Source organism: Lissotriton helveticus, chromosome 3_1, assembly GCF_964261635.1.
Source record: "Lissotriton helveticus chromosome 3_1, aLisHel1.1, whole genome shotgun sequence".
NCBI classification, from domain to species: domain Eukaryota; kingdom Metazoa; phylum Chordata; class Amphibia; order Caudata; family Salamandridae; genus Lissotriton; species Lissotriton helveticus.
The window spans coordinates 1,193,390,979-1,193,417,910 of NC_136061.1; positions in this window are offsets into that span (position 1 = coordinate 1,193,390,979).

The window sequence follows — 26,932 nt, forward strand, 5'->3', positions numbered from 1 at the left end:
GGGGTAGTACTATTGTAGTACTGCTAAGTGCACTACAAAGTGCAGTTTCTGAGTAGGCCCCTTAATGCTTCTCCTTTTCCCACTGTCCTCAACGAGATCTAATGAGGTCAAAGAAATAGGTAGCCATTAGCGAAACCTAAACTCTGATTAAGGTTGGCTGTTTTGGGGAGATAATCTATAATATACAAATAACTGTGTGTTTCATTTTGTTACATTTTAAACAACAATGCAGGTAACAGCATTGGGGCCGTGTGGGGGGGACGATGCAGAGGGAAAGTAAATAATTAATTTGCCCTCGGCTTGGCCCTGGAAATCCCCCTGCACGCAGCCCACCACCCCACTGCTGTTACCTGTACGGAATGTCGCTGATTTTTAACAACGCTTGCAACACACTTGGTAATGCAAGTTGAGATCGATCTGTACTCCATCACCCATCTACAGGTGAAACACATTACAATACCAACCAATCACAAATAGGTGGACCCCATAATTAACTAACTTATACTTCTTAACACGTTTTCTACCAACACTTCTTTACCCCTTATTTTGAGGAACAATTATTTAAAGTGATGAAGAGGAAACTCAAGCCCCTTTTGGGTGTGGTCACGTCAACTGTGAGTCACAGGCCACCGGCGCAACACTTCACTGAGAGAACAAGGAACAATGAGATGAGATGACGAAAACTCATGTTGAAGTGGCACATTTATTATTAATTCACAAGTGGACCAATTAATGCGTATCTTTTAGCAAAACAATAAATGCATATCATTTCATACTACTAAGTAAAAGCCATTTAAGAAATCCCGACTTCAATCTGTCAGGAGTAAATGCTTGATGACAAATGCTCACAATGTTGCAAGGCACGCTGAAATAAGTAACTTTTAAAAAAAAGCATAACGGAAAACTGCTAGAGATCCAAAGACATTGAGTACATTTGTTATAAAATTATAGTGCCTAGAATCAAGTCTTTCTGATGAGAACTATAAGGCAGCTGCAGTGAGGATCCATTACAAATCACGTTTAAATCAGCTAGAGACTCAGAAAGACACAGAATACATTCTATGAAAATATAGAGAACTTGAAACAAGCCTTCCTGAAGAGAATTATTCATGCAGGTTAAACATTTTAAAGAGACCCAGAACGCGAGGGGCCAGGATTATGAAACAAAGGCACAATTGAAATTAATTAAGGAATGAAAAACACATTTCTATAAAACTTCAGTGCCAGGAGGAACCTAACTGGGGTGACTAACTAAGCAGGATCTAATTATTTAAAGAAACCTTAAATGCACGGAATTGGGTGTGGATAAAAAATACAGAGTAAAGTCAGAGATTTAAAAAGGCGAAGATATTATCTAGCTTGGGAGGGCATCACCTGAGGGAGTAGGCTTGACAGTCTCAAATCAGAAAACGGCCGGCCAGAGAACCCAGCTTGTGGAGATCACAGCAGGAGAGTTCTGGCTTCAAATTTGACGGTTGGGTCTGATATACTTTGGAAATGCAGAACCATGGTTCTGTTCTGACGCCTTTGCTGACGCACTTTAGGTGAAAGTGGTTGACCTCATGTCCAAGAACACGGAACTGGTCAGTGGTTTGATCGGGTGGTTGGCCATGTTTTGACCTCAAGATATAAACAAACGGCCATGGTCGACCACAAGATATAAACAAATAACATCTTGTCACGTACATATCTCTAAAAATATATGTGAGAGCGGAACTTACGACAGGTGCTGTGGCTTATATTTCGTGCGAGCTATCTTTCAAAACAATATTTCAGCAAGAGTCCAAGATGTGCCAACTTGTACCGGCTGGGTCTGTGTACGTGTGTGTGGGGGGGTGTCTTGCAATGGTGCTTGTGAAAGGCTACTGTACTTTCCAGGGTTGCTCAAGTTACCTTGCTGTGTTCAGCACATCAGAGATGCACGTTTTTAAAAATGATTTAGGCCCAGTGGATTTTGTTAACATAAGGTGGTGGCCTTTGGCCTTTAGCTTAGGCCTATGTATATTGGGTTCATGGAATCTGTGGGCTTCTATTTACTAATAGTATATGGTGAAAATTGGTCATTTTAGCATATTTTCTGATTTTGTCAAGAAGGGCCCACATCAGACCTTCATCCTACCAAGGTCAATAAAAATGCCCTTTCTTGTGATTAAATGGTAGAATGTGACCCTCTATCATCTCCCTGCTCTTGTTCATTTATGAACACTCTTTTAACTGAGTATCTTGGTGATCTTTCCGCTAATGGGGGAATCCAGGGCATGTCGTTAACATACACTTAAAGCTGCCCTGGAGTTGGTGTCTCTTGTTTGGCAATTTCTTAATCTGGCCCAACCAGTATCTTGACATATTCTGCATATGATCCATTACGCAGACATTCATATTGAACAGCTGCAGGGCCTTGTTCAGGGTATCTCTACCTGGGGGTAGTGGGGGAGCTGACGATATGTCATAGTGAGTACCAGGGGCTACTATCTCGCTCATTTCCATTTGTATTCCAGTCCCATCCCAATGAAAACGATCTTTGTCCTCATACTCAGCTAACTGGTAAATCCCTATGCTAGTGTAGTTCAACTCTACTATCTTGGTGCTAACTTTCCTTTTATACAATGACACTCATCTGCGGGATGCAACACAAAAAGAAACAGCAAAAAATAAAACCTTTTTAGAACCGCCACAAAGGTATCCAGTCAAAGGTCAACCAATCAGTGGCTGTCTACTATGGCACCTCCTCCAGCAATCCACTTCTTTTCTATCTTGTTTGAGTCGTTGATGGCACTTGTCAGTTGAACCATTTTCTTCGTTGTTAGTAAGGTACAGCTCACCTCCTTATCCAAAGGCATACTCATATCTTGGTATTTCGAAGCCAGAGTCCTTCTGCCTTGGTCTGAAGCATCACAATGATGTTGTAGGAAAAAGTGCTGGACTCTGTTCAACCGGCAAACCTCCTTTGGTGGGTCTTTGAACGCTGTCCACCCTCAGAACTCAGCACACTGCTATTGTCCGTGGAGCCAGATAACAGAGCCAGAGATGGGCATCGATGTGGGAGATATTTGCTGCTGGAACCATCATGGAGACTTTGTGCAATGTTCTAGTGAGTTTAGGCTGCTCCTTCGTAAGGGCTGTTGGAGATAGCGCCATTCTCTGCAGGCCCAGTAAAAGTCCATTCGCCCGGAGGTGCCATATTTATTGTCCGAATCAAAAACAGTGCTGTTTGCAATTTGTGTGCCGACCCACAGGTAACATGCCATTCTAGAAAATAGAGAAGAGGTGTCTTTTAATTTAAGATCATTTCATACTTTTGGACATTTTTATTTTATCCCCACCCCAAGTAGAACACCTGTCTATCTTATTTTATAATCTTAGTCTATCCTATGTTGCCCTAAGAGCTCTTCTTTATGCCTTAAGTAACCTGGGGCACTCAATTTTTCAATGGGCGTACCTTTTTGCGAATAACAACAACGCCGTTCTAATCTGTCATGGGCAATGTAGGGTGTGGGGGATGAAGCAATGATAGTCTGACAGAGAACCTGCTATCATAAACCCATTGATGCTGCAAAAAAACTACACTATGGGCCATATCATGAACAGTCATCTAAAATAGCCTTGTTGCCTTCACTTCTATTCTGTATTTGTCAGTGATGACCTCATGCATCATTGATGTGGAGGGGTGGTCCCTTCTTGTTCTATGTATACATACTTTAGAGAAGGTGGACTCAATAATCTGACATTAGTTTGTGTATCCTGCAGGAGGTGTTCTATAGTCTGTGGTCGTATCTGCCTTGGTGAGAAAATCTATCTGTGCCTTTTGCATGGGGAGTATATGAGTCATGTAACAGTACTCCTTAGTCTTCTATTGTTGTCATCTGACTGTATCACACGCTGTGTAGAGATTCATGAGCAGGATGCTGTCTCACTGCTTGGGCATTATTCTTATTTTGCATTATTACTTCCAACAGGGGAGGGCGATGAGGACACATGTTGCAAATAAAATTATTCTGGGGTGCTAACTGTGCTGGTAGAGGGACTGTTGAACCTTTCTGCATTCTTGCAAGGGCCATTTACTCCATGTGCTAACAGATATATTGGAGGTGACTTTGTTGCTATTGGCAATTAAAAAAAATGTAAGCAATACAAGTCTTTCTATTAACATAATGAGATATAACCAATTAAATCTATCTAATGCCATTTCTGCCAGTATTGCAAAAATATTATAATACAAAATACATAACTCAGATGAGACACTTCTGTGTGGCAGGTGTTGTGGCTACATCTGAATCCATAAACGACCAAGCTGTCACCGCCTTCTTCCTCTTGGCAATGGGGACAACTGTTGGTTAGTAGTCTATTATTTCAAAAAGTCTTTGGGCCAAGATCTGTGTTCCATTATTGACATGTCGAAGCTCAGAACTGATGTGGCCCTTCTTCCTCGAAACCTGTCTTTGAAAGAAACCTCGCAGTGCATGTTAGTGTATACAAACTTTTTAAAATATTTTTTCATTATTTCAGAAGATCTTTCTCTTTCAGCTCTAGTTGCTAGTGCTGATGCATAAATAATAATGTTGTGAAACCTTGGAACACCCATTTGCTCCAAAAAATGCAATAGGCACCAAATCATTATACTGTCATAATTCCAAGGGTATTTAAACTTTCAAAGCAGGTAAAAAATATATATACAACCATCTGAAGTCTGCAAATGTACTTCAACCGGCCTGGCAATAGTTGTGCTATGCACTGATGTATGCTGTACGTTGGCTTAGCTGAGGTAAGGAGGGAACTCCAAATGAAGGAAAGAACCTGGGAATTATCTTGCCTTTTCTATAAGATACTTTAAAGAAAAATCCATTGTCTAGAAAAAGGAATTAAAAAAAATGTTGGGCTATAGCTTGTCTCAACCTCAAACATATTTGAAAATCTCTGTCACAGTGACACCTGTTCACAACCTGCCCCAGGCTCACAAAACGAACTGCTAAAACATTTCACTAAACTACTTGATTGAGGTACGTACCATTTCTTTGTAACATAAAAATAAACAAGCCTTGTTAAATCCAGTAGGTCTCAAATTGTTTGTTACCCTTTTGGCTTTGTCAATGCACAATCAATATTTTAGTCCCTGGCTTATGTACTGCTTAAAAAGCATTTTAGCACATTCACCCTACAATATCAGTACGCGTTATTTCCTGCAACTTTGAAGAACCTAGAAATAAAAACAATTATTATACATACATATTACTTCTGTTAGACACATATATATATATGTATATATATATATATATATATATGTACATTTCGGCATTTTGTGTCATCCTGTGATCGGTGTTCTAACTGCCTCAAACTCTTGTTACAAACCACAGGAAGTGCATTTCCTGCCTGGCTCAACGCCCAGAATATGTAGTTGGCTACTTCCAACGGCAGCCCGAGAGAAATCCTGTAAACTCTTTTTGCTGACCAGAATATTTAATATCACATCAAACACATTCTAGTCTTGTGCTCCTAAGGGCCTACACATGCTAGTGTGTATTCCATTCCATTATTTTATCCCCCTATTCTCTCACTATTTCTGTGCACAAGAAATCGGGGGAGAGTCTTTTCTTGTTAATTCCATTCCTTTTTTTATTTTATTTTTATTTTTACCATCCGCTCTGACATCTACGTTGCTCTAAGGCGGGTGGCACCATTCAACTTGAACGCGAGCCATAATTTCGGTAAGAGTAAATTATTTTGTACTTAGCATCTTGGTGCTGCAGTAATTTTTCTTTTTGGGGCATCATTTTGTATATAGGTGTCTGTTGTTGCTGTTGCATGGTAACGTGCATTCACAGGAGCTATTGTTGGACTTGGGCCTAGTTCTTGTTGGGCGGGACCCATAAGTGGCTGGCCTTGGTCTCGAAGTCTAGTACGGCACTGTCTCTGCATGTGGCCTATTCTGTAGCAATAATAACAAGTGCGCTGTGTTGGCTGTGGTTGGAACCTCAGCTTGGTCCATTTCATTCACTCTTCCCTGTATACCCGACTTTCTGTTGGCATTCTTTCTGTTATTGTTATAATAACGTTGGTCATTACTGTAGGCATGTTGTGATTGTATGTATTATACTGGGGACTGTGGCTGTATGTACTGATCAGCTGGCTGTAGTTGGGCCTGGACGTATTGTACATCTTGTTGTGGCTGGGTCTCTGCGTATAGTATGGCAGGCTGTAATGGGGCCTGGATGTATTGCATGGTGAGCTGTTGTTGCAGCGTAGGCGGTATGTTGGATGCGGCTGCATTCAGGGCAGTCTGGGGGAATGTGGTGACTGTCGTCATTTGACTGACAGGTGCAGCTATCATGTCAACTTATTAGTTTAGAATGACTATTTAAAAGTTCAATAGCAATCAGTCAGAAATCCCTAAAATTCAGAAATTTTAACCGTGCACGAATTTACAACTTCAAAGCTCATACAAATGCAATGAAAGGGTGAAATATCATGGTCCTGGGACACTGAACCAAGGCCGCTTAATTTGAGTGGGTGCTTGTGCAAATTCATACCAAATTAGATGTACAAATGATAGAGAAAAATACCTCTCTCATTTATATGGTAGAAGAACCCTTTTCAACATTCAATAATGAGCATTGGCAAAGTCTTGGCAATTAAAGGCACATTTCTGGAGTGCAAATCAAACTCATGCAAATGCAAAAAATAATATTTTAAATCAATGGAAATACTTTAAAAATGTAACCTACAATGAAAAACACACTACATGCTCATGTCAACCACCACTGTCTTGTAATTGCAACAAGCTTCTCCAACCTGTAGCTCTTGAGCTACTGGTAGCTCTCCAGTATGTAGCTCAGTTTACGAAATTATAACCTATTTGTGTGCTTAGTTGAATTAATGTATGTATATCAATGTTGAAAAGCATGTATTTGATATAAAAATTGAGTATTTTCTAAACGCGTAAGGTGATATTTGAAGAAACAGTTGTTGAATTTGCCAATATATGTATATCTTATTTTTGAGTAATAAATCATGCAGCATTGGGAGCCTTATTCCTCATATTGTTTCCTTGGTGCTGGGGGCATTTTAAACTTTTAGCTACTTTTTTATTACCTACCTAGAAGCATTCCATGTTAAACCCCCCCCCGTGATTGTTGATCAGGTATATTGTGATATTATTATAGGAGTTATTTGTTATTTCCTTATCTTGTGTTCGGGTGATGGGGCGGGCTTACAACAGTGAACAGGGATGTGGAATCTTGTGAATCCTCCTTCCTTACTGCCCCTAAGAAGGGTGAATGGCGGTCTTGAGAATGTGGACAAAAAGAACTGCAGTCTGAGACAGAGGGTGTGGGGAAATGACGGGCGACAAGATGTGGGGAAGACCTTTTGGATGAAGCCACAGACTGTATAGAATCTGATGAATCTGATGAATCTGATGGATCTGATGAATCTTCCCCATCAGTGATGACAATGGGTGATGAGCGGTCTGAGAGACCGGAATGGATCGAATGAGCGGAGTGGGACGTGGATAAGGCGTCAGAGCTAGACGAGTTGTCAGAGGGGCCAGGCCAAAGTAGGGCAGGGCAAATGGTGTCTGGAGATGATGGGCAGAATAATGTATGTGTGGCGGCAAATACGTCAGTCAAGGAAAGTGTAGAGATGTGAACCTGGGTGTTGGGAGTGAAGATGAACTCCAGAAGGTCCCAAGCGATGGCTAGGCTTTCTCGGCGCTTGATGTCAAGGTTCGTTACAGTGTTAAAAGTGGTGTTATGGACTGAGACAGGGACGTCATGCACCAGATGGATAGAGCAATTGATAATACGTGGGGGGGTGTTGGACATCACGGATATAGAGGATGTGATGAGGACGTCAAGGGGCTAGGAGGGATACTTGAATACTTGCCTCCCCTTTTGGCTATCAGTTGCTGTGGCAAATGATAGACAAAAAAAACCTTCGTGAGTTTAATGGCAACGAGATGCAAGGCCAGTTACCTACCTAGCAGGGCTGCAATAAAGAAAGGGAGAGCACAGTCCTCATACAAGGTGTGGGATGTGGTGCAGGAAAAGGGCAAAGAATTGGCAATTAGACTTGAGGTGCTATGTTATCATAAGCACAGAGAGGCAACTTCAAAGCACAATTATTGCACAGAGCAAGGTCACGGACAGACGATATGGAACAAAAACAAATATTAACCAAGACAATGCATTTAAAAGTAAAACATTATACAAAAAAGATGCATCCAAAAACAAAAAATAAAATAAAAATGAAAGTGTGGTAAAAAGGACCTAGATATTAAATCTCACTAAACACGGTGGGGCACCATGAAAAAATTTTGAGAACCAAAGTGTACCACAGGAACCGTGAGAGGCAAAAAGCCAGGGGGTGGGAGGTGTGGTCAAGAAAGGCAAGGGGGAGAGACAGAGGAAAGAGTGTGTTCTGCAAATAGCACAAGTGACTTCCTCTTTCTGTGCGAGCACAGGACGAGCTGACAAAGGCAGTCAGTAAAGCAGACTAAAAAGTGGAACTGAAAAATAGAAAATGACACCCAAACCTTGCAATAATATATCGTAAGGAAAATAAAGAAAAAGAGTGAAGGACGTGAAGGCAGCCCTCATGGAAGAAGGCGTGGGGGCAGGCCTCTGGTGGAAGACACAGGCAGGAAGCAGGAGGCAGAAGGTGACAAAAAGAACGGCGAGAGATAGAAGAATAGGCAGCAAGGAATATGAAGATGAATAATTAACAGAGATGAAGGAATATAAGGCAGAGCACAATATGCAATAGATATGGCAGAGCACAATATGCAATATAACTATGCAATATTAAAAATACACCATACAATGGAAGAAAAAAGAAACAACATGCAATGTAATGTCAAACCATAATTCACGTGAGAAACAGGCAGTGGCTATGCACAACAGGAGACACGAGCACTGGAGACACACACAAAAATGTAGAACCGTCGGAGAATTGAACTCGGACCCCGTGCACAGAACAGAAGTGCTTGGGGAACATAAATCTAGAACCCTCGGAGAATTGAACTCCGACCCCATGCACAGACTCGAACTGCTGGAGGAATCATAAACCTAGAACTGTCGGAGAATTGAACTCCGACCCCGTGCACAGACTTGCAGTGCTGGGGGAATCATGAACCTAGAACTGTCGAAGAATTGAACTCCGACCCTGTGCACAGACTTGAAGTGCTGGGGGAATCATAAATCTAGAACCATTTGAACCTAGAACCCTCCCTTTCAGCCAGAACCGGCAGGGCAAACAGGAAAGCCACGGCACCCGAAGCCACAAGATGTACACAATAGAAACGGACACCGTAAGTTCTAACTGACACGAAAAGCCGATAGTGGCATCTGACAAGAAAGTGACCAATCGTGACCACACAAAGAGATAGAAAGAGAGAGAGTTCTAATCCTGGCCAGACAGACTGCTACAGCGGGTTAGGAGCCAGCAGAGAGGCCCCAGAGACCCCGCCTCCAATCAGACACCAAGGGCAATTCAAGGAAAAACAAAAATATCCCTGTCTTACCCCGTGGCCAGCAGAGGAGACAGGACTCTTTGGGACAATCTGTAGTGGTACTCCAGACCCACCAGAGGCAAGAAACATCTTCGCAGGATGGATCAGTGGTCGCCAACTGATAAAGAGGAAACTCAAGACCCTTTTGGTGTGGTCACGTCAACTGTGAGTCACAGGCCACCGGCGCAACACTTCACTGAGAGAACAAGGAACAATGAGATGAGATGACAAAAACTCATGTTGAAGTGGCACGTTTATTATTAATTCACAAGTGGACCAATAAATGCGTATCTTTTAGCAAAACAATAAATGCATATAATTTCACACTACTAAGTAAAAGCCATTTAAGAAATCCCGACTTCAATCTGTCAGGAGTAAATACTTGATGACAAATGCTCACAATGTTGCAAGGCACGCTGAAATAAGTAACTTTTAAAAAAGGCATAACGGAAAACTGCTAGAGATCCAAAGACATTGAGTACATTTGTTATAAAATTATAGTGCCTAGAATCAAGTCTTTCTGATGAGAACTATAAGGCAGCTGCAGTGAGGATCCATTAAAAATCACGTTTAAATCAGCTAGAGACTCAGAAAGACACCGAATACATTCTATGAAAATATAGAGAACATGAAACAAGCCTTCCTGAAGAGAATTATTCATGCAGGTTAAACATTTTAAAGAGACCCAGAATGTGAGGGGCCAGGATTATGAAAAAAAGGCACAATTGAAATTAATTAAGGAATGAAAAACACATTTCTATAAAAATTCAGTGCCAGGAGGCACCTAACTGGGGTGACTAACCAAGCAGGATCTAATTATTTAAAGAAACCTTAAATGCAAGGAATTGGGTGTGGATAAAAAATACAGAGTAAAGTCAGATATTAAAAAAGGCAAAGATATTATCTAGCTTGGTAGGGCATCACCTGAGGGAGTAGGCTTGACAGTCCCAAATCAGATAAACGGCCGGTCGGAGAACCCAGCTTGTGGAGATCACAGCAGGAGAGTTCTGGCTTCAAATTTGACGGTTGGGTCTGATATACTTTGGAAATGCAGAACCATGGTTCTGTTCTGACGCCTTTGCTGGCGCACTTTAGGTGAAAGTGGTTGACCACATGTCCAAGAACACGGAACTAGTCAGTGGTTTGATCGGGTGGTTGGCCATGTTATGACCGCAAGATATAAACAAACGGCCATGGTCGACCACAAGATATAAACAAATAACATCTTGTCACGTACATATCTCTAAAAATATATGTGAGAGCGGAACTTACGACAGGTGCTGTGGCTTTTATTTCGTGCGAACTATCTTTCAAAACAATATTTGTGCCAACTTGTACTGGCTGGGTCTGTGTACGTGTGTGTGTGGGGGGTGTCTTGCAATGGTGCTTCTGAAAGGCTACCGTACTTTTCAGGGTTGCTCAAGTTACCTCGCTGTGTTCAGCACATCAGAGATGCACGTTTTTAAAAATGATTTAGGCCCAGTGGATTTTGTTAACATAAGGTGGTGGCCTTTGGCTTAGGCCTATGTATATTGGGTTCATGGAATCTGTGGGCTTCTATTTACTGATAGTATATGGTGAAAATTGGTCATTTTAGCCAATTTTCAGATTTTGACAAGTAGGGCCCACATCAGACCTTCATCCTACCAAGGTCGATAAAAATGCCCTTTCTGGTGATTAAATGGTAGAATGTGACCCTCTATCAGAAGAAAGTGGAATTACAGGAAAAAGATCAACTTCCTGGAACTTTCTAACTATTGCTAGATACCGCTTTTCACTTGACATGGTTGCAAACAGAGAGCAGGAGCTTGATTAACCCACAGCCCACTACCGGTTTGTCCTGTCCTACGTCAAAATGTTGGCAGCATTCCATTTCATGGCCCTGGTTCTTTACAGAGAGTCTACTCTGATAGCGGAAGAATCTCATGAGCAAGAAAGTCTCAATGCTTACTTCAGGTACTAAAATGCAACAATAGAAGAGTGCACCAGCTTATCATCACACTAACTGGAGAACAAAGCAAAAGATGCAAAGGGACTTTTTCGTGTTTACCTACTTCTCTCATATAGTCGGTGCCACTGATTGCATACAGATGACATTTCAGCCACTTCACCATACAGCATACCTTTTCTGCACCAGCTACCTCTGGCACTCCATCAACATGCAAACTACCTGAGATTCCAGGGGTTGCATCACTGATTGTGTATGCTGCCTTTCCTATATGAACACAGAATAGCTAGATATTCTATCAGTCACCTCGTGTGCACCCCTTTTTACAGGGGATTTTACAGGCATGTGGTTCATAAGGAAGAACATCTACATGTGCATTTGGGGATGGCATCACAAACATAGTCACTCATTACTCACTAAAACTCAATAGACACACATTACCCGCACGGGACCTGCGTATATGTGGACATGATGTATTATATTTCGAAAATAACCCCATTTAAGAAATATCATATGGCTTTGTTGCAGGTGATGGCAGGAGTGCTGTCTCATCCAGACTCCTCATACCATGTAGACATCCAACCACACAATATTAACTGAAGTACAATAGGGCACACACATACAGAAGCCATGATTGAAAGCACTGTGGCGATCCTTAAGTTGTGATTCAGATGCCTTGACCCTACATGGGGTATGCTGCTATACTCCGCAGAAGTTTTTTGCAAGATTGTTGTAGGCTGTTGCATTATTGCACAAAATTACAAAGTGACAGAGCTTACATATGTACATTACCCATGATCCATGGCTAAACCTAGGGAACCGGGGTGTTGTACAGAAACAGAGGTTGCAGTATACAAGTGAAGGATTGATTGTGAACTCATTTGTCACTTGAACTGCTAGTTTGGTTGCTGCATTTATGTGATAAGTGTCATTGATGAATGGCGGACAACTACAATGTCCATGTATACATCCTGAGATAACACCTATTAGTTAACATAATTTCAAAAAACATGCTACACTCTATAACATTTATACTTCACTCTCCCTATCATTCCTACACTTTTTCAGTCAGTAATCACTTTATTCAATTTGGATTAAACAAATCTTTAAAAAAACATAAAAGCAATGGTACAGAAATACAACCCAAGCAAGAAAACAACAGTCCATCAAAACATCCCATGTATAAGAATGAAACACCTTGCTAAAAACCATGATACATAAACAAAAACAGTAGGTATGTCTAAGAATTGAAGATACACTAAGGCAGAATTTACTTGAATAAAATTCATTGACATTAAAACAGGATGAATAAACTTAAAACACAGCCTAGAAAATGTAGGCCATAAAAAACAATGTGCAAGGTATCAAATATAGCAGCAGGTTCACAAGTGCAAAGTGTAGGCTCAGAGAACTTATGTCAACCAACCAGGAGCTAGGGAAACAGATTCAGATGAAAATTAGTCAAAGGTTGTCTGCGGTGGACAGGTATATCAATCATCAGGTATAAATCAATGAGATTTGGGAATTTAACCAAATAATAGTGCAGAAGGGAACTTTTGCACTTTCTTACACTTTTTACTTATAATACTAAGGGCCCTAGTATGATGTCGGGCGAAGTTTCTTCCGCCCGATATAGTCTTGGTCAAGGGACCGACCAACATCCGGTCGGTGGTCCCGACCGACTAATTAGGATGCGACCGAACACTGTTCGATCGCATGCCTATACTTCACAATGGAAACATGTATTCCGGCCCGAATACATTCTCCCATTGTAAAATAGGAGTTGCAGTTCATCCCTGCATCCCTTGGCAGGCACCTCAAGGTGCCTGCCACGGGGTGCAGGGATCAAAAGGGGGGCGCCATAGGTGCCCCCCCCAGCCTCCAACTGGAAGCCGTGCTCCCATGGGGGCAAAGTTGAGTTCCAACAGCCTTTCTGTGTCGGAAAGGCAGGCATAGAAAGGCTGCCGAAATTCGACATTGTGATCCCTTGGGTGGAAAGAGCCACCCTTGGAATTACTGACAGCATTCTGACTGGCGGATGGGCTTGAAAGCCAGTCGGAATGACTGGTCGGATTCCTTTCCAACTGCCTCTATATTGTAATGAGGCGGGCGGAAAGGAATCCGACCAGCACAATATGATGTTGTTGGAAATGCCTTTTCCAACAGCATCGTATTCAGGCCCTTAATTACAATCACTCACATAGTACACTAATTTTTTTCCAACACAATATCACAGACATTAATTTGGTCACATAAATGATATGCATAACCAGTCCTTGAAACGATATTTGTATTGTTCAAAAGCTTTTTTGGTTTCTCTAAATGCATGTCCCACTCTTCCTTATGCATAGATCTCTGCATGTGAGAAAGAGACTCAGAAGTTGGAACAGCCATCTCCACCTACCATGACAAAAGGATATTTGATTTTGGGAAAAATAAGTCACTTTTTCTTGACATTCTGAGCCAATTATTCACCAAAACTCCATCTTCTTCCTTCATACTGCTTCTTGTGATTTCCCTAGTACAAATGCATCACATTGACAGATTGTGCTCCACCCGCCCAGGTACTACCACCACATCACACTATTGCATCACTTCATCATATTACCATTACCAGGGATGCCCACCATGATGCTGAAGCAGAGTATTTTATTCCAAAGATAGAGGCCATATGTTAGTGTCACAGCTTCCCATTTAATGCTCAGAACCAAAAGATCATGTTCGTAAAGGACATTATTATTCCAAGGATGGCCACGATTATGTGACATATGTATATGCTTGGACAATTAGTCCAAGCATATACATAACATGGCAAAGATTGCTGGCATTATACCATGTTATTTCATCCAACAGAATCCAAGATTTACCATTATTACACCAGTGGCAACATAATGCCAGGAATAGTCATAACTGCGCAAGAGATTAACCCCTATGTTGGGGGCACCACATGCATTTTGTGTTCTCTGACACAAGGAGTGGCTTCCAAGGTGTTTCAAGGAAAGACACAACACCAGCCACACACACAACACCTACTTAATAGAGCACATGTCTGAACATATGCACAGAGAAACATTTAATGACTACAGATGTATATATGCAAGCACCACTTCCACCATCTGAAACAAACAAGCCCATTACATGTCTCCACTCTCAATCCAGCCTCTTCCCTCCTTGGCTACAGGCTTGGCAATGCATGTTTATCATATACTTCCACTCTGTCTCACCATGCCTCTGGAAGTGATCGTTCTAGTGACTCCACTCTAACTATTGCTAGCACTTCTTTTCAGGCCCAGTTTTCAAAGATATTTTATGATTGTTAGAGTGGGGCTTTAAAGTGACCACTCTCCACGTGACTTTGCTCAATTGGGAGTGGAGAACGGAAGACATGTTGCAGGTACCACAGGCTTTCACTGTGTTTGTTTGTAAGTATGTCGACCTGATATTGGTTAGGCTGTCGGACACTCCAAGGATACAGAGATATGTAGTGCTGCAATCTTCAAAATGGTCAGAACCTCTCAATTATGTACTGTGCTGGGCTATCCTTTCGGGGGCTACTTCCGGGGCACTAATGAGCCACCAGTAGCTCCTGAGCTACTCTTTGGAGACCGCAACGTTAGAAGTTCTGTTTGAGGGTTATGTATATGATATGGACTTAACAATGTAGTTATGGAGGAAGGACAGATTTGGGTCAGTGAGTGTGAAATAGTTTGTGGTGACAGAGATACTACTAAAGTGTTACCTTACATCACATTAGGGTTGTCTGCAATAGTAAGCTGTATAGGAGTTGAGTGGGCATTATGAAAAGCATAGTTTTATGAGGGTGTGGCTAGCAAGGCTAAGACGGGCGAGGCACTCTGGGGAGGCTTCGCACACCAACCCTGATAGCCGTCAAGAAGTCCAAGCCATTACTAGCCATCTGACACCCTAACCTATCCCAATCTACAACTCATATCCATCCTTTATCGGCAGACACTTCTGCCAGGACATTTGGCATCCCAGAGCCAGAGAAACAGCATGGGCCTAGTTGCAGCCTATGTTCGCATGGAGACAGACTGGGGGCAGATGCTGTGACTAGACCTTCTGAGGGTGTGGTGGCGATTCAGCCAGAGGCTCCTCGTTGCTCCCCCAACTAGGAAAGCACCCTGAAGTACAAAATTCAGTGGTACACCGGGGAGAAGTGTAGTGGCAGTGCTGTTGTGGCACACTTATTTGGCTTGCTGATGTGCTGAGACGTCTCACTGTCATGAGCACACAGACTAGGCATATGGTGAGTAAACAGTGGGCATTGGCTGGGCCTACTGCCATCTGCCCCAATAGTCTGCACCGTGTAAGGTTGGGAACTATTGATCCATTGTGCTACTACTTTCCCCTTGGGACATGGTGGTTGCGGAGAGCCCAGAGGTCTTATATGGTCCAGTCTTGGCTGAATAGAGCAAAATAGACTACTGAGGTGGCCAGTGACTCCAATCCTGGCCCTTGTCACCTCTCTGCACCCCAGACTGTGAGCCCCCATCCAGGGACCTCAAAGCACTGCACCATTGCCACACCATCGCTAAAGCCAGCGGTGCAAACACTGGTGTGGCTCGGGGTCAGATCGGGCCTAGGCCCCGCTGCTTGTACCTGTGCAGTCTTTCAGTGGAGGTGACTGGCTGGGAAACCGTACTTAGGACCTCTGTTGGTGCTTTGTTCCATCTCAGCCCATGCTCAGCGCTGGCGGTTCAGGGCAGTGAAGCCAGGGTCCAAGACCGGCCTAACCTCTGCTGATCTCCCCCACTTTCACGAAGACATCTGCAACTCCTCTGAGATTAGATTTACACCTGGTGTCTATGCCCCCCTACCATTGGTCCGTCGCTGCTACAGTTGCTGCTCTACTGTGCTACGGCTCCTGGGTGCCTGGGGGACGGGTCGGACCGGGCCTGGCAGTCAGGAATAGTTCTCACTCACCTCAGCACTCCTTTTTGGTGCCAGGTCACTCTCTAGCACTCGGGCCGCCTGGACTCACTCCCTAATACCAGCGTGCCTCACTGCTCCCCTGCACTGGCTCACTGAATCTCCTCTGGACCCTGAGTGCACAACCCTTTATGACACCAAGTCTGCTTTTCCTGTCCGTGCTCCTGCAGAGGGCGCTGTTCCCTAGATCTTCCTGCTACTTATAGGGCTTGCCGTGTCACCTTTATGCTGTGTCAGCTTCCGTCCCCCTTGCAACATTGAGTGGCCTCCATTTCTTTGGTGCTGGACTTGCACTCTACAGAATTATCGGGTCTCTGCTCTGGCACTATTGGTTGTTAAACGTCCTAGACTCACCTGTAACCATGTGCTAGCCACTCTGGTGCGCTCCTTCTAGTTCATGCTCAGCGATGCCCTGTGCACCCCTTGCTGCCAACACAGACGAAGTTGCTATGCCTTTGATATCACCCTGCACACCTCAAGCTGTAGCAGGACCACCCCAGCATCTTTGGCCCTCCCCATTCTGTAACTCATAGTACCTGGTGACACATGCTTCCATCAGTGATAGTCTCTCTGATGTGACCCATCCTACCACTTCTTCTCAGTTATGACAGATCATTCATGATACAGCATCTGTCAGGCAGTTCTAGGCTATCCCACAGCACTCCAGTAAAACACTGAGCGCAACCATCGCGCTGAGAGATCACTGAACACATCCACTCATGATGGGGAGCTTATGCTATGACGCCCAGGGCACACCCTTGTGGCCGACGTCGACCCCCTACTGTGTCAGCCAAAGATATTTGACTTCTGAAGACCCCCCCCGACTGCCCGATGTTTCAGAGTGATAAACTGGACACTGTCCTGCAGGCTATTGAGCACACTAGGATGTCTTTAAAGGAAAAGATAGACAAATCTCGCTACAGATCTCACACTGCTGCACACGGATCATCGCAAACTTGCAGTTAAAGTTGGTTCAGTGGAACAGACTCTTGCAGACCTGCAGCCAAAATCTCAACGCATGGACTCCTCTATACAAACACTGTTGGAACAAGTTAACATCCCAGAGAAAAGGGCTGAGGATGAGGAGGGAACAATATCCACATCATGGGCCTCCCAGAGGAGGCAGAGGGTCAAGACTTGGTGAACTATGTGGAGTAATTTTTGTGTAAACTGCTCCCTTCAAATGCCTTGTCGCAGTATTTCTCAGTTGAATGGGTGCACTGTGTCCCTGCACGGAAGCCCCCACCTGGCTCCAACCCCCGTCCAATGTTGCTCAGTTTATTGCATTTCTGAGACAGGGACTCTATTCTGCACAAGACCAGAAATCTTGCCGAGATCAAAGTAGCCAATGCCCACATTATGTTCTTTCCAGACTATACCATTGTAGTCCAGCAACAACAGAACTCTTTCCTTGCAGCGAAGTGGCGTCTCAGTGAACTAGATATGAAATATTTGCTCCTCTTCCCGGCACATCTCCGGGTGGTTGCAAACGGAAACACACACTTCTTAGATTACCCAGATGACGCATGACAGTGGCTGGAGATGCTTAGACTTCATGCTGCCCAATTACCGCAATCTGACATTACTACAGGCCACACTCACTGCAGATATCACTGCTGTAAACTCTACCCTGGGTTGCAGCAGTCTTCAACCCCCAAGGCTGCTCCAGATCTGGAATAGATGACCATGTAGCGCCGTCGAGCGCAACAGAATGTTGCTGCCATTGCTGAAGCAATACAACACTCGAGCCCTGAGGAGGAGGCACTCCCCGCTTCCCGTGATGAAACCTCCACAGCCACATAGCCCTCTCAACAGGACTCAGCACCCACTCCGGATGTGAATCAACAACCGACTAATGTCCTTATTTGATGTGCTGAATGTTCTGTCCATTTTCTCACTGCTTCACATACATTTATGCTTGGATTGTGGATAACAAAACATGCCTTTTCATCCCATTGGTGTCTTTCAACATAGGCTACCATGTATGCCCTAGGTGTCATGCACAGGAACTCTGAGCCCACTGAAAGCTTGGTTATGATGGCCTTTGCTGCAATTGATTACTGTATTGTACTGGTAATTATTATTACTCACAATTTGGGTTTCAGTGGTTCTTGTGTTCCTTCTCCCCCCCCACACAGACATATTGTTTGTTAGATAAATGTTCGCCATTGTATTGTTTGGGTGGGCACTCGTTTGGTGTACTACTCATATGGTATTGACTGTTTCTTTTTCTCTATTCTGTTCTATTGCATACATTTTTACATGCTATGTGGCACACTCAAACTCCCCCTTACTTACTGAGTATTAATCCCACACATGCATGAAGACTTAGCTCAGTTACCCACAGTACCTAATTTGTAAAGAAAATAAAAAATGCCAGGGCCCTTGTGAGGAGTCCACTGCAACTTACACCAGCCATTATACTTAAAGTGAGACAATTTAGACTTTAAATATACATTAAAATGACTAATACATTCCACCCAAGCTATTCTTACAGCTTTGGGTGGGATACATTAATGATTTCAATGGTTAATTATTTAACAACAGCTGTTGTGCGCCTTCAGAAAACATGACAAGCAGCACTGGTGCTGACAATAAAGTGCTGGTGCCAAGCACCGAAAACCAACGGCTCAAATTAAGCATTGGTTACTCATAATCAGCTGTTGCCCTGCCTGTCAAAAACAACATGACGCACATTAAAGTGTTAACCTGGAATGTACGTGGTATCCACACCCCTGCGCACCGCTGTGTTATTTACTCTTACCTTAAACGCCAATTTGTACATATTATGCTGCTACAAGAGTCCCACTTAATGCGCCAAGAAGGAAATAAACAACAGCGGCAATGGCGTGGGCAAATCTTCACCACAGAATTCTCTTTGTACGCATGTGGAGCATTGCTATGGGTGCAACCTGGTGTCCCATTCGTGGCAAACAAGGTGGTCACGGACCCAAAAGGCAGATATGTCCTCATTAAAGGTAGATATGTCCTCTCAGCCTGGAGAACTGGTTAGTGGGCCGTGTTCTTGATTTGGCCCCTCTTACCCCCCGAGTGGCCAAACCTACTCGTGCCTCTGCTCCGTGGTTCACTGAGACTCCTAGGAAGAGCTGAAGTGCTTGTAAACAGCTGGAGAGAGTGTGGAGAATTAAGTTTGATCCCAAGGACAACGTTAGATACAAACAGGCCCTGAAAGCCCATTATAACAGAATTTGTGAGGAGAAGAAACACTTTTTTTCCTCTAAAATTGAGGTAGCAAGCAATAAGAGTAAGGAAATCTTTAAAATGGGCAAACATTTCTCTTCCTTGAGTGCAGTGGGAATTTCGTTTACCCCCTCTTTTGCTTGGTAAACCACATTGAAGACTACTTCCATAATAACATCTGCACCATTCAAAAGTATTTTACAACTTTATCTCCTGTTAAGGAAGATAGTGCGGGCCTCGAAGTCTGGCCAGTCCTGGTACTAGTTCCTCCTTCACTCAATTTCCTCCTATTTCTTTAGAGAAATCTCTTGAAATAATGAACTCCTGGAAGTCTGGTTACCCTTTGGATCCCTGCCCAGCAAAAATACTGTTTGCCATTGCAAAGACCCTAAATCCAGCCGTCAACCTAGTTTTGAATTCGTAATTTCAAAAGGGGCTGGTCCCCAGCCGCTGGAAAATGGCCAAAATTATTCCCCTACTGAAGAAACCCTCTGCAGATCTTACAGTAGCCTCTAATTACAGGCCTATATCATGATTGCCCTTCTTTTCTAAAGCTCTAGAAAAGTATGTTAATCTCCAACTGACGGATTACGTGGAGGCCAATTATGTACTCCATGATAGTCAGTCTGGCTTCAGATCCCACCTGAGCACTGCCTTATTGGAAGCTTCTGAAACCATAAAAGAGCAACTAGATAGAGGGGGGAGTGCTGTTCTGATATTATTAGATCTGTCCGCTGCTTTCAATACCGTGCCCCATGACCGGCTCCTACAAAGCCTGTCAGATTGTGGCATCAGGGGCACGGTACTTAAGTGGTTTACCTCTTTCTTGAACGACCGTCACCAGGAATTTTGGTCTCCCTTTGCTGCTCCCATCCTGCCTCTGAAGGTGGGGTATCACAGGGGTCTATCCTAAGCCCGTCGCTGTTTAACATTTCCATGGCTCCTCTAGCTCTTCTAGCGGAGTACCACGCTGCCAGGATAGTGTCATATGCTGATGACACTCAACTGTTGTTTACGTGCGACAAAGGCTCTGGTTTTAGAGGCGGTTTTCTCTTGGTTGCGGCTTAATCAACGAAAGTGCAACCCAGAAAAATCAGAGATTATCTTTTTTGGTCACCCGCAGTGTGAATCATGGCACCAATGGTGGCCTCTGGATATGTCCCCTCCTATTGCTCCTGTCAGAATTGTGAAGAATTTAGGGGTCAAGCTAGACACTACCCTAACAATGAAAACCCAAATCCAGACCGTGGTGGGCTGATGGTTCGGCATGTTGAAAATGTAAAAAGAATTCTTCATCTGCGATCGGTCGAGTACCGGAAGACAGTAGTCCAAGCCTTGATCACATCCAGGTTGGATTATGTTAATCTGTTGTGCCTGGGCCTTCCTGGGTATCTATTGAATCATTTATAGGTGGCTCAAAATGCAGCGGCTAGAGCCATTCTTATGGTAGGTCCCAGAGCACACATGACAATCCACCTGAGGGCCTTACATTGGCTTCCTGGTATGTAAGAGGATCAAGTTTAAAGTGCTGGTTATAGCATTTCAGGCCTTTCACGGCACAGGGGCCTTATATCTTAGGAGAAGGGTCCAACACTGTGTGCCGCAACGGGCCCTGAGGTCCTCAGGATAGTCATTAATGCACAATCCCAAGTTTGCCCGCTTTCGTATATGCGGTTGCTCATTTCAAGCGCTGGCCACCTGCATGTGGAACGGACTGCCTCCCTATCTTAGGCAGGTCCAGGACCTGATGACTTTTAGAAGACAGCTTAAAACCTGGCTTTTCCAGCAGTAATTCTTTGTTTGGCCGGGGCTTGATTTTCGAGCTCTGTTTCCTGTCTTTCGATGGTCCATTGTCAGCGCCGAGACACTCTGTGGAGTAGCCATGCACTTTACAAGTACCCATTTTTATTTAATTTGATTTCATAAAGGCAGACTGAACGGACAGAATATGCTGTTTGGCAGCATACATGCCCGAAATACAGACCAAGTAATATTCTTGCATACACTCTGAGGGGTTCTCACACTGGAATGGGGTTTCGAGGTTGCTGTTTTTTTTTCTCAATAGTATGCTTTTATATTAACCCAGATCACTTGTTTCCGCCACTAACCCACAAAACTGGCTCCTCTAATTCCATCTGGTGCAGTCGCAAAGTGTTCGGCAAGGTATACTTGTTTTTGTTCTGTACCACACTCATTGCATGTTTGCATCGATAGGCTGCCAGGCATGTTACAGCTCACCCTGCATTTCACCCACATTAACTATCTGTGTCACACCCACAAGGAACATAATCCCCAATATCTACAATTCACATGGGACACAGGAACCCCTCCAATCCCCACTTGACGCCTACAAACAGCAGCCCTGGAAGACCCACCTGTTCATTCCTCTGGTGGCACATAGAGGAGTACTTTAATCATAATAATGACACCACAGATGCAACAGAATGGGATGAGTTTAAGGTGATATTGTGAGGACACTGGCTAGGACTACAATGGGACATATGTCAACACCTAGACAATGACATATTGCACATCGAATACGAGCTTTTGTGCTTGGAAAGTAAAGCTGCAGGTGACCCTTTTGGCAGGCCTTACTTGGTAGATCCACAGCGCAAATCTGCAGCTCTTCTAGAACGTTCAAGGTGCCATAACTATGCTGCTCACTCAGCCAAGCCCATGCTACGGCTGATAGAGCTGTTTATCTCCTTGCATGGCTGATATGACAAGATCGACCCAGGTGTACTATCATGGCATTGCGCTCTGCCGCTAGCCCTATACTCCACACACAGCACAAAATCCACAGCAAACTAATGCGTCACTACATCGCTGTCTACCAATCATAACCACGACTGCCGCAGAATATTTTCCTCTTTTCTGATTACCGTGTGACTCCCCTGTATCACTCAGGGCCAGAGGGCAAAATTGTATGACCTCATTATGCCTTTTGAAATACAGGATGCGATGCGGGCCTTAACGACAGGTAAAATCTCAGGTCCAGATATTTTGCCTGCATACTTTTATAAGGCTTATGCCCTGTTGCTGGTACTCCGCTAGCAGTCCCTGTATAAGGAGGCTATGACAATCTCTTGCCTTCTAGACTCTTCAGGAGGAGCCCCTCATCTCACTGCCGAAGCCAGGGAAAGACACTGAGGCACTGGGTTTGTACAGGCCAATTGCGTTGCTCACACCGACTACAATATTTTGGTGAAAATCCTGGCAGATCGATTGGTACCATCAGTCATAAAGTTAGCACACCCAGATCAAAACAAGTTTGTCCCAGCCCACACCACTTTGCTTAACCTGTGGCATTTATTTTGTACCCCACAATATGCCCCAGTCTCATGCTCCATGCAGACTGCTTAGTCCTAGATTTGGAGAGGTCCTTAAACTCCCTGGAGTAGCTCTTCCTGTTTGCAGTGCTACCCCATTATGGCTTTGTGATAGATTCCTTAGACTTATCCACTTGCTGTACACTCAGCTGTCAGAAAGAGTGTAGACATATTCCCCTATATCTGACCCAATCCATATAAGACGAGGCAAGCATCCGTGATGCCCCCTTTCCTCACTGAACTTCTCACTCGCAGTGGAGCCTCAGGTGGCTCACCTTCATGCGTGGGGTAGTGAATGGGGTATACCACTGGGAGAAGGCATCCAATCTATGCAGATGACCTGCTTATTTACCCAAGCGACATTTCTTCTATTCCTGCTGAGATCGCTTGCACTCTTCATCAGTATGCTTATTTCTCTGGCCAGAAAATCAATTGGGCTAAATCTTCCCATTGTCCCTGACCATGCCTGACCCAGGCCTCACCCTTGCTGCAACCCCTCCTACCTGGCAGTCCACCACGTTTAGGTAATTAGGAATCCAAATCTAGCATTCGCCCAGAGATTTATTTCATGGAATCTGGGAGTGCGACGTCACCTCGCTGCGTCCCCAGAAAGCCTTTTGGAAGACATTACCCTTGTGGTGGTGGGCAGAATGGCTCTGCTCAAGATGGTTGCGCTCCCTTGCCTCCTGTATTATTTTGTTAATCTACCTTTATACATACGTATCTTCTTCTTCCGTTCCTATCAGGGATTGATCAGGAACTTCATTTGGAATAACTCCCTATGCTGCGTGGCACTCACCAAACTTTATCAACCCATGGAGCGCGGAGGACTTGCAGTGCCTAATTTTAAGCAATATGGCTGAGCGCCCCAACTTTGGTGGGTGGCACGTTAACTTACCACTTCTCAATTGCCCAAAACCGTCAAAATGCTATCAGCCTGGAACCTACCCAGAAACTTCCAGCTATACCATCCCTGCACCAGACCACAGCCACCCAAACCCACACTCCTATTAGTCGCACAACGTTGCTTTCCACGCAGTCTCTATCTCACACATCAGACTATCCCTTACACGCCAGCTTTAGCCCTACTTAGCACACCGCAAGGACTTCACTCTACCACCCGCGCAGAATTATCTGCCTAGCATGAGGCAGGGATCCAGTTGGTGGGCTCTATATAGTAACAGTTTGCTCTTGTCTTACGAATCACTGGTAGAGGAGAATGGCCTCCCCCTGGAGAATTTCTCCTGCACAACTCATATGTGGGGGCACTGGGACAAAGCTAGGGTGATATGGCCCGTGAACTTCTATGCACCTTACTGTATAGTACCTCCATGTTTTGGGCCAGGGTGGGCACTTACAATGCTACTGGCAGGGTGTCATGAGTCGCCTGACTCACTGTACTGAAAGAGTTCTCTCAAATACATGGGAGGTGGGTGTTTTGAGACTATATTGTAGGAGCAAGAAATACAAGATCACATCCTGATTCATTGATTTGGAACTATTATTGGCCAAAACACGAATCACTCGCAGATGGAAGTCACCTGACCCTCCGCACCTCACAGCGTGGATGCAATCGTTCACAAACTGGGCTCAGGCGGAGAGCATTACCCTACTCAGAGAGGGCAGCTTAGAACTTTTCAAACTGGGATGCCATTATGTCTGACTTGCGTAATGCTATACCTGATTGTTAGAAATGGGGTTTCTGGTTGGCTAGGGTTTACACCTAAGCCAGACAGAACCCACCACTCTAGTTAGGGTATGGGAGTTACACACCCAAGATAACACCTGCTAACCCCCTTGGTAGCTTGGCAGAGCAGTCAGGCTTATCCCAAAGGCAATGTGTAAAGCGTTTGTGCAACACACACACACACACCAGTGACACACTAGGCACACCACAAAAAGAAACTCCACACAAGGTTATATAAAAATGTCCTGTGTATTATTCATAAAAACACATTAGACCACAATTACATAAATTACTGTACCGGTAGGCCCTTGTCACAATGTCACATAGATCATAAAATCACGTTGCCAATCAGGCAGTTGTCATTACAGTGTAAGTTAGTGTCATCCAGTGAATATCATGGTAGGTTGCATACGATAAAGAACTGTCACAACTGAGCATGACATACACTTCCATCACAGGTCTTCAATGCCATAGCATATAGCATCACAATTGGGTGCAAGCATGTAAACATTTGTATGTTGCACACCTCACCAACAGGTGATGAGAACATCACCTACTAACATTAGTGCATTACCAATGTGGAAATTATCGGCAGAGCTCGAACACCAAGGTGTTTATTTACTCAAAATGCCCCCAACAGTGAGCGGCAAATGCCCACAGATACATCTTGCAGTCGTTGAGGCCACTGCGGCGGGGGCCCTTACGGAGCTTGCCCTGCACTATTCACAAGAATAGAGCAATGCCCCAAAGGTATGTTGCAACCATAGCTAAACCAATTGTGCCCTCGTTGGCGGAGAGACCTCACTTGGTCCCCTGCATCTGCAAATGGAACAATGTGCAGCTGCCCATGAACAGGTGTAACAGCTGCTGATGGTTGGGATGCTGGAATCCCAATGAAATACCCCTACAACTGCTGGCACCCTTACCAGACCTCCCACACCAAGGAAGAAAGCAGGCAGCTACCCACGTTCACGTGGGGCTGCCGCACACCAACCTCGCTTCTCTTTGACTGCCCCTAGCGAACTCGCTCATCCAGGCCAGGGCGTCTCACTGCTCAGGCTGCACACGGAGCTCTCCTCGCTGTCTCTGGGACAGGTGGCGCTGCTCCTCTCAACGGTGCATGCCCCTCTGCTTCCTGGCCGGGGCATTAGGAACTCCTGGCGGCTGAGTTTGGTGCCTGCCAACGATGTGACTCTTGATTGCTTCCTGGACTGCACGACCTTGTGCTCCCAGGAATCGGGTGAGCCCTACTCACTTCGGCCCATTGCTAGGCAGCGTCTGGTAGTGCGCCAGCCCCCATGGCTGCTGAGGGCACTTAGGGGCCAACAAGACCTCCTGTTAACTCCAATAAACCCCACACAGTGGGATTACTGGGAGGTGGTTGGAGGCCACACCTCCTTCCTCCACCACTCTGCAAACATGCCTCTCGGTGCACTGTTGGTGGGGGAGGAGGTCCCCTTGTCTCTTCAGGGCCTCAGGGCCAAAGGTGGCGTGGCCTCAGATGACCTCTCAGAAATCCAGCTGCGTGAATCTTATTGAAGATAATTGGAGGGCTAGTTGACCCCCAAGGACCCTCAATTGCCACGGGCACTTCACCCCCTACTAGTAGTGTGCCAGGAGGTGCATTTGCAGAGTGGTGGGAAAGGATCTCTTAGCAATACTGCTTTGTGGGACTTACTGGAGGTAACAGGAGGGGCAGTTGGCCCTCAAGGACATCCTGTTTATATATATATATATATATATATATATATATATATATATATATATATATATATATATATATATATATATTCTTCCCACCACCGCTGGTTAGGGGTAAACTGGCATGGGCGGTCCGGTTGCAGCCACCAGCTGGCTGTGTAAATTCACTCCGATACCATCGAAAAATTACCGATGAAGAACGGGACACCCAGGGCTGCATTCATCAAGAAGTTTATTTGGCAGATGAAGAAAATACAGCGACGCGTTTCGCCATTACGGCTTTGTCACGCGTGACAAAGCCGTAATGGCGAAACGCGTCGCTGTATTTTCTTCATCTGCCAAATAAACTTCTTGATGAATGCAGCCCTGGGTGTCCCGTTCTTCATCGGTAATTTTTCGATGGTATCGGAGTGAATATATATATATATATATATATTCACAAGCAAATGTCCCAAGTGGGGGGAGCTGCTTAAAGCCGGTGCTGGCGGCGAGGATTGAGACACACTCGCAATATTTTGCAGAAGCAAGATTTCTTTGTAAGAAACAAACATCCGAACTCCTTATAATTCATGAGAGTTCAATACACAACCATGATAGTCCTAAATTATAGGACT